Here is a 9,669-nt window from a genome sequence, read left to right on the forward strand (position 1 = left end):
CCAAATCTTTTCGAGTTACAATGTGTTTTTTAGGAGATACGAGCTAATTTTGTACAATGCTTTATTTCATCTCGTAAAGTACATATTTGTCTTTAATCTTCAACACTGTATTTCCTTATAACGTGGTATTCTTACATATTCTTTCGAAAGAAAACTCTCCTGTGTGTTCTCATTTGAGGCTACACGCTGAGAAATACATGCAACACAAAAGCTTTTCGAGTTACAACGTGTTGTTTAAGAAAAACAAGATAATTTCGCACGATGCGGGATTTCCTTAAAACTTGGTTTTTTGAAAATTTTGACGAAAGAAAATTCTCCTATGGGTTCTCTTTTGAGGCTACACGTTTACACGTACACGCCACACCAAATCTTTTCGAGTTACAACGTGTTGTTTAGGAGATACGAGCTAATTTTGTACGATGCTTTATTTCATCTCGTAAAGTTTAAGGGTTTCCAATACGTACGTATTTGTCTTTACTCTGAAACACTGTATTTCCTTATAACGTGGTATTCTTACATATTCTTTTGAGAGAAAACTCTCCTGTGTGTTCTCTTTTGAGGCTACACGGTGAGACATACACGCAACACCAAACTTTTCGAGTTACAACGTGTTGTTTAGGAAAAACAAGATAATTTCGCACGATGCAGGATTTCCTTAATACGTGGTTTTCTGACAAATAAGACCAAAGAAAATTCTCCTGTGGGTTCTCTTTTTGAGGCTACATGTTTAGACATACATGCCACACCAAATCTTTTCGAGTTACAACGTGTTGTTTAGGAGATACAAGCTAATTTTGTATGATGCGTTATTTCTTCTCGTAAAGTGTTTCCAATACGTATGTCTTTGTCTTTACTCTGCAACACTGTATTTCCTTATAACCTGGTATTCTTACATATTCTTTCGAGTGAAAACTCTCCTGTGTGTTCTCTTTTGAGGCTACACACTGAGACATACACGCAACACCAAAGCTTTTCGAGTTACAACGTGTTGTTTAGGAAAAACAAGATAATTTCGCAGGATGCGGGATTTCGTTAAAACGTGGTTTTCTGACAAATTTTGACGAAAGAAAATTCTCCAGTGGGTTCTCTTTTGAGGCTAAACTTTTAGACGTACATGCCAAACCAAATGTGTTCGAGTTTCCACTTGTTGTTTAGGAGATACAAGCTAATATTGTATGATGCTTAATTTCTTCTCGTAAAGTGTTTCCAATATGTACGTGTTTGTCTTTACTCTGCAACACTGTATTTCCTTATAACGTTGAATTCTTACATGTTCTATCGAGAGAAAACTCTCCTGTGCATTCTCTTTTGAGGCTACACGCTTAGACATTCACACAACACCAAAGCTTTTCGAGTTACCACGTGTTGTTTAGGAAAAACAAGATAATTTCGCACGATGCGGTATTTCCTTAAAACGTGGTTTTCTGACAAATTTTGACGAAAGAAAATTCTCCTTTGAGGCTACACGTTTAGACATACACGCCAAACCCAATCTTTTCGAGTTACCAGGTGTTGTTTAGGAGATACAAGCTAATTTTTTCGATTCGTTATTTCTTCTCGTAAAGTGTTCCCCATATATACTTATTTGTTTTTACTCTGCAAAATTGTATTTCCTAATAACGTGGTATTCTTTTCGAGTTACAACGTGTTTTTTAGGAGATACAAGCTAATTTTGTACGAAGCGTTAATTCTTCTCGTAAGGTGTTTCCAATAGGTAAGTATTTGTCTTTACTCTGCAACACCGTATTTCCTTATAACGTGGTATTCTTACATATTCTTTCAAGAGAAAACTATCCTTTGCGTTCCCTTTTGGGGCTACACACTTAGACATACAGGCAACACCAAAGCTTTTCGAGTTACAACGTGTTGTTTATGAATAAAAAGATAATTTCGCATGATGCGGGATTTCTTTAAAACGTGGTTTCTGACAAATTTTGATGAAAGAAAATTCTCCTGATGGTTCTCTTTTGAGGCTATACGTTTAGACGTACACGTCACACCAAATCCTTTCGAGTTACAACGTGTTGTTTAGGAGATACAAGCTAATTTTGTATGATGCGTTATTTCTTCTCATAAAGTGTTTCCAATAAGTACGTATTTATCTTTATCCTGCAACACTGTATTTCCTTATAACGTGGTATTCTTACATATTCTTTCGAGAGAAAACTCTCTTGTGTGCTCTCTTTTGAGTCTACATGCTTAGACATACACGCAACACCAAAGTTTTTCGAGTTACAACATGTTGTTTAGGAAAAACAAGATAATTTCGCACGATGCGGGATTTCCTTACAACGTGGTTTTCTGACAAATTTTGACGAAAGAATATTCTCCTGTGGGTTCTCTTTTGAGGCACACATTTAGACGTACACGCCACACCAAATCCTTTAGAGTTATAACGTGTTGTTTAGGAGATACAAGCTAATTTTGTACGATGCCTTTTTTCTTCTCGTAAAATTTAAGTGTTTCCGATAAGTATGTATTTGTCTTTACTCTGCAACACTGTATGTCCTTATAACATGGTATTCTTACATATTCTTTCGAGGAAAAACTCTCCTGTGCGTTCTCTTTTGAGGCTACATGCTTAGACATACACGCAACACCAAAGCTTTTCGAGTTACAACGTGTGGTTTAGGAAAAACAAGATAATTTCACACGATGCGGGATTTCCTTAAAACGTGGTTTTCTGACAAATTTTGACAAAAGAAAACTCTCCTGTGGGTTCTCTTTTGAGGATAAACATTTAGACGTACACGCCACACCAAATCTTTTCGAGTTACAACATGTTGTTTAGGACATATAAGCTAATTTTGCAAGATGCGTTATTTCTCTCATAAAGTGTTTCCAATACGTACGTATTTGTCTTTACTCTGCAACACTGTATTTCTTTATAACGTGGTATTCTTACATATTCTTTCGAGAGAAAACTCTCCTATGAGTTCTCTTTTGGGACTACACGCTTAGACATACACCCAACACCAAAGCTTTTCGAGTTAAAACATGTTGTTTAGGAAGAACAAGATAATTTCTCACGATGCGGGATTTCCTTAAAACGTGGATTTCTGACGAATTTTGACGAAAGAAAATTGTCCTGTGGGTTCTCTTTTGAGGCTACACATTTAGACGTACACGCCATACCAAATCTTTTCGAGTTACAACGTGTTGTTTAGGAGATACAAGCTAATTTTGTACGATGCTTTATTTCATCTCGTAAAGTTTAAGGGTTTCCAATACATACGTATTTGTCTTTACTCTGCAACACTGTATTTCCTTATAACGTGGTATTCTTTCTTATTCTTTTGAGAGAAAACTCTCCTGTGCATTCGCTTTTGAGGCTACACGCTTAGACATACACGCAACAGCAAAGCTTTTCGAGTTACAACGTGTTGTTTAGGAAGAACAAGATAATTTCCCACGATGCGGGATTTCCTTAAAACGTGGTGTTCTGACAAATTTTGATGAAAGAAAATTCTCCTGTGGGTTCTCTTTTGAGGATACACGTTTAGACGTACACGCCACACCAAATCTTTTTGAGTTACACCATGCTGTTTAGGAGATACAAGCTAATATTTTTACGATGCGTTATTTCTTCTCGTAGAGTTTAAGTGTTTCTAATACATACGTATTTGCCTTTTCTCTGCAACACTGTATTTCCTTATAACGTGGTATTCTTACATATTCTTTCGAGAGAAAACTCTCCTGTGCGTTCTCTTTTGAGGCTACAGGCTTAGACATACAGACAACACCAAAGCTTTTCGAGTTACAATGTGTTGTTTAGGAAAAACAAGATAATTGAGCACGATGCGGGATTTCCTTAAAACGTGGTTTTTTGACAAATTTTGATGAAGGAAAATACTCCTGAGGGTTCTCTTTTGAGGCTACACCTTTAGACGTACACGCCACACCAAATCTTTTCAAGTTACAACGTGTTGTTTAGGAGATACAAGCTAATTTTGTACGATGCGCTCTTCCTTCTCGTAAAGTTTAAGTGTTTCCAATAAGGACGTATTTGTCTTTATTCTGCAACACTGTATTTCCTTATAACGTGGTATTCTTACATATTCTTTCGAGAGAAAACTCTCCTGTGTGTTCTCTTTTGAGGCTACACGCTTAGACATACACGCAACACCAAAGCTTTTCGAGTTACAACGTGTTGTTTAGGAAGAACAAGATAATTTCTCACCATGCGGGATTTCTTTAAAACGTGGTTTTCTGACAAATTTTGAAGAAAGAAAATTGTCCTGTGGTTCTCTTTTGAGGCTACACGTTTAGACGTACACGCCACACCAAAACTTTTCGAGTTACAATGTGTTGTTTAGGAGATACAAGCTAATTTTGTAATATGATTTATTTCATCTCGTAAAGTTTAAGGGTTTCCAATACGTAACTATTTGTCATTATTCTGCAACAGTGTACTTCCTTATAACGTGGTATTCTTACATATTCTTTCGAGAGAAAACTCTCCTGTGTGTTCTCTTTTGGGGCTACACGCATAGACATACACACAACACCAAAGCATTTCCAGTTACAATGCGTTGTTTAGGAAAAACAAGATAATTTTGCACAATGCGGGATTTCCTTAATACGTGGTTTTCTGACAAATTTTGACCAAAGAAAATTCTCCTGTGGGTTCTCTTTTGAGGCTACACGTTTAGACGTACACGTCACACCAAATCTTTTCGAGTTACATCGTGTTGTTTAGGAGATACAAGCTAATATTTTACGATGCGTTATTTCTTCTCATAAAGTGTTTCCAATAAGTACGTATTTGTCTTTATTCTGCAACACTGTATTTCCTTATAACGTGGTATTCTTACATATTCTTTCGAGAGAAAACTCTCTTGTGTGCTCTCTTTTGAGTCTACATGCTTAGACATACACGCAACACCAAAGCTTTTCGAGTTACAACGTGTTGTTTAGGAAAAACAAGATAATTTCGCACGATGTGGGATTTCCTTAAAACGTGGTTTTCAGAAAATTTTGAAGAAAGAAAATTCTCCTATGGGTTCTCTTTTGAGGCTACACGTTTAGATGTACACGCCACACGAAATCTTTTCGAGTTACAACGTTTTGTTTAGGAGATAGGAGCTAATTTTGTACGATGCTTTATTTCATCTCGTAAAGTTTCAGGGTTTCCAATACGTACCTATTCGTCTTTACTCTGCAACACTGTATTTCCTTATACCGTGGTATTCTTACATATTCTTTCGAGAGAAAACTCTCCTGTGTGTTCTCTTTTGAGGCTACACGCTGAGACATACCCGCAACACCAAAGGTTTTTGCGTTACATCGTGTTGTTTAGGAAAAACAAGATAATTTCACACGATGCAGAATTTCCTTAATAAGTGGTTTTCTGACAAATTTGACCAAAGAAAATTCTCCTGTGGGTTCTCTTTTGAGGCTATAGGTTTAGACGTACACGCCACACCAAATCATTTCGAGTTACAACGTGTTGTTTAGGAGATACAAGCTAATTTTGTACGATGCGTTATTTCTTCTCGTAAAGTGTTTCCAATATGTACTTATTTGTCTTTACTCTGCAACACTGTATTTCCTTATAACGTGGTATTCTTATATATTCTTTCGAGAAAGAACTCTCCTTTGCATTCTCTTTTGAGGCTACATGCTTAGACATACATGCAACACCAAAGCTTTTCGAGTTACAACGTGCTGTTTAAGAAAAACAAGATAATTTTGCACGATGAGGGATTTCCTTAAAACATGGTTTTCTCACAAATTTTGACGATAGAAAATTCTCCTGTGGGTTCTCTTTTGAGGCTACATGTTTAGACGTACATGCCACACCAAATCCTTTCGAGTTACAACCTGTTGTTTAGGAGATACAAGCTAATTTTGTATGATGCCTTATTTCTTCTCGTAAAGTGTTTCCAATACGTACGTATTGTCTTTACTCTGCAACACTGTATTTCCTTATAACCTGGGATTCTTGCATATTCTTTCGAGTGAAAACTCTCCTGTGTGTTTTCTTTTGAGGCTACACACTGAGACAAAAAGCAACACCAAAGCTTTTCGAGTTACAATGGGTTTTTTAGGAAAAAACAAGATAATTTCGCACGATGCAGGATTTCCTTAATATGTGGTTTTCTGACAAATTTGACCAAAGAAAATTCTTCAGTGGGTTTTCTTTTGAGGCTAAACGTTTAGACGTACACGCCACACCAAATCCTTTCGAGTTACAACGTTTTGTTTAGGAGATACAAGCTAATTTTTTTCCAGCGTTATTTCTTCTCCTAAAGGGTTTCCAATACGTACGTATTTGTTTTACTCTGCAACATTGTATTTCCTTATAACGTTGCATTCTTACATATTCTTTCGAGAAAAAACTCTCCTTTGCGTTCTCTTTTGAGGCTACACGCTTAGACATACACGCAACACCAAAGTTTTTCGAGTTACAACTTGTTGTTTAGGAAAAAAAAGATAATTTTGCACGATGAGGGATTTCCTTAAAACGTGGTTTTCTCACATATTTTGACGATTAAACATTCTCCTGTAGGTTCCCTTTTGAGGCTACACGTTTAGACGTACACGCCACACCAAATCCTTTCGAGTTACAACCTGTTGTTTAGGAGATACAAGCTAATTTTGTATGATGCGTTATTTCTTCTCGTAAAGTGTTTCCAATACATACGTATTTGTCTTTACTCTGCAACACTGTATTTCCTTATAATGTGGTATTCTTACATATTCTTTCGAGAGAAAACTCTCCTGTGCGTTCTCTTTTGAGGCTATACGCTTAGACATACACGCAACACAAAAGCTTTTCGAGTTACAACGTGTTGTTTAGGAAAAAGAAGATAATTTCGCACGATTCGAAATTTCCTTAAAACGTGGTTTACCGACAAATTTTGATGAAAGAAAATTCTCCTGTCGGTTCTCTTTTGAGGCTACACGTTTAGACGTACACGTCACACCAAATATTTTCGAGTTACAACGTGTTGTTTAGGAGATACAAGCTAATTTTGTACGATGCTTTATTTCTTCTCTTAAAGTGTTTCCAATATGTATGTATTTGTCTTTACTCTGCAACACTGTATTTCTTTATAACGTGGTATTCTTACATATTCTTTCGAGAGAAAACTCTCCTTGCATTCCCTTTTGAGGCAACATACTTAGACATACACGCAACACCAAAGCTTTTCGAGTTACAACTTGTTGTTTAAAAAAAACAAGATAATTTCGTAGGATGCGGGATTTCGTTAAAACGTGGTTTTCTGACAAATTTTGAAGAAAGAAAATTCTCCGGTGGGCTCTCTTTTGAGGCTACACTTTTAGACGTACATGCCAAACCAAATGTTTTCGAGTTTCCACTTTTTGTTTAGGAGATACAAGCTAATATTGTATGATGCGTAATTTCTTCTCGTAAAGTGTTTCCAATATGTACGTATTAGTCTTTACTCTGCTACACTGTATTTCCTTATAACGTTGTATTCTTACATGTTCTTTCGAGAGAAAACTCTCCTGTCCATTCTCTTTTGAGGCTACAAGCTTAGACATACACGCAACACCAAAGCTTTTCGAGTTACAAGGTGTTGTTTAGGAAAAACAAGATAATTTCGCACGATGCGGGATTTCCTTAAAACGTTTTTTTCTGACAAATTTTGACGAAAGAAAATTCTACTGTTGGTTCCCTTTTGAGGCTACACGTTTAGACATACACGCCACACCAAATCCTTTCGAGTTACCACGTGTTGTTTAGGAGATACAAGCTAATTTTGTACGAAGCGTTATTTCTTCTCGTAAAGTGTTTCCAATACGTACCTATTTGTCTTTACTCTGCAACACTGTATTTCCTTATAACGTTGTATTCTTACAAGTTCTTTCGAGAGAAAACTCTCCTGTACATTGTCTTTAGAGGCAACATGCTCAGACATACACGCAACACCAAAGCTTTTCGAGTTACAACGTGCTGATTAGGAAAAACAACATAATTTTGCACGATGCGGGATTTCTTTGAAACGTGGTTTTTTGACAAATTTTGACGAAAGAAAGTTCTCCTGTGGGTTCTCTTTTGAGGCTACACGTGTAGATGTACGAGCCACACCAAATCCTTTCGAGTTACAACGTGTTGTTTAGGAGATACAAGCAAATATTGTATGATGCGTTATGTCTTCCCTAAAGTGTTTCCAATATGTCCTTATTTGTCTTTACTCTACAACACTGGATTTTCTTATAACGTGGTATTCTTACATATTCTTTCGAGGGAAAACTCTCCTGTGCGTTATCTTTTGAGGCTAAACGCGTAGACAAACACACAACGCCAAAGATTTTCGAGTTACAATGTGTTCTTTAGGAAAAACAAGATAATTTCGCACGATGCGAGATTTCCATAATACGTGGTTTTCTGAAAAATTATGACGAAAGAAAGTTCTCCTGTGGGTTCTCTTTTGAGGCTACACGTGTAGAGGTACGAGCCACACCAAATCTTTTCGAGTTACAACGTGTTGTTTAGGAGATACAAGCTAATTTTGTACGATGCGTTATTTCTTCTCTTAAAGTGTTTCTAATAGGTACGTAGTTGTCTTTACTCTGCAACACTGTATTTCCTTATAACGTGGTATTCTTACATATTCTTTCGAGAGAAAACTCTCCTGTGCGTTCTCTTTTGAGACTACACGCATAGACATACACGCAACGCCAAAGCTTTTCGAGTTACAACGTGTTGTTTAGGAAAAACAAGATAATTTCGCACCATGCGATATTTCCTTAAAACGTGGTTTCTGACAAATTTTGATGAAAGAAAATTCTCCTGTGGGTTCTCGTTTGAGGCTACACTTTTAGACGTACATGTCACACCAAATCTTTTCGAGTTACAACGTGTTGTTTAGGAGATACAAGCTAATTTTTTACGATGCGTTATTTCTTCTCGTAAAGTGTTTCCAATATGTACTTATTTGTTTTTACTCTGCAAAATTGCATTTCCTTTTAACGTGGTATTCTTACATATGCTTTTGAGAGAAAACTCTCCTGTGCCTTCTCTTTTGAGGCTCCACGCTTACACATCCACGCAACACCAAAGCTTTTCGAGTTACAACATGTTGTTTAGGAAAAATAAGATGATTTCGAATGATGAGGGATTTCCTTAAAACGTGGTATTCTGAAAAATTTTGAAGAAAGAAAATTCTACTGTGGGTTCTCTTTTGATGATACACGTTTAGACGTACATGCCACACCAAATCTTTTCGTGTTACAACGTGTTGTTTAGGAGATACAAGATAATTTTTTATGATGCGTTAATTTTTCTCGTAAAGTGTTTCCAATACGAACGTATTTGTCTTTACTCTGCAACATTGTATATCCTTATAACGTGGTATTCTTACATATTCTTTCGAGAGAAAACTATCCTGTGCGTTCTCTTTTGAGGTTACATGCTTAGACATACACGCAACACCAAAGCTTTTCGAGTTACAACGTGTTGTTTAGGAAAAACAAGATAATTTCGCATGATGCGAGATTTCCTTAAAACGTGGATTCTGACAAATTTTGATGAAAAAAATTCTCCTGTGGGTTCTCTTTTGAGGCTACACGTTTAGACGTACACCTCACATCAAGTGTTTTCGAGTTACCACGTGTTGTTTAGGAGATACAAGCTAATTTTTTACGATGCTTTAATTCTTCTCATAAAGTGTTTCCAATACGTACGTATTTGTCTGT

This window comes from Apodemus sylvaticus, unplaced genomic scaffold (genome assembly GCF_947179515.1).
Source record: "Apodemus sylvaticus unplaced genomic scaffold, mApoSyl1.1 scaffold_128, whole genome shotgun sequence".
Classification (NCBI taxonomy): Eukaryota; Metazoa; Chordata; class Mammalia; order Rodentia; family Muridae; genus Apodemus; species Apodemus sylvaticus.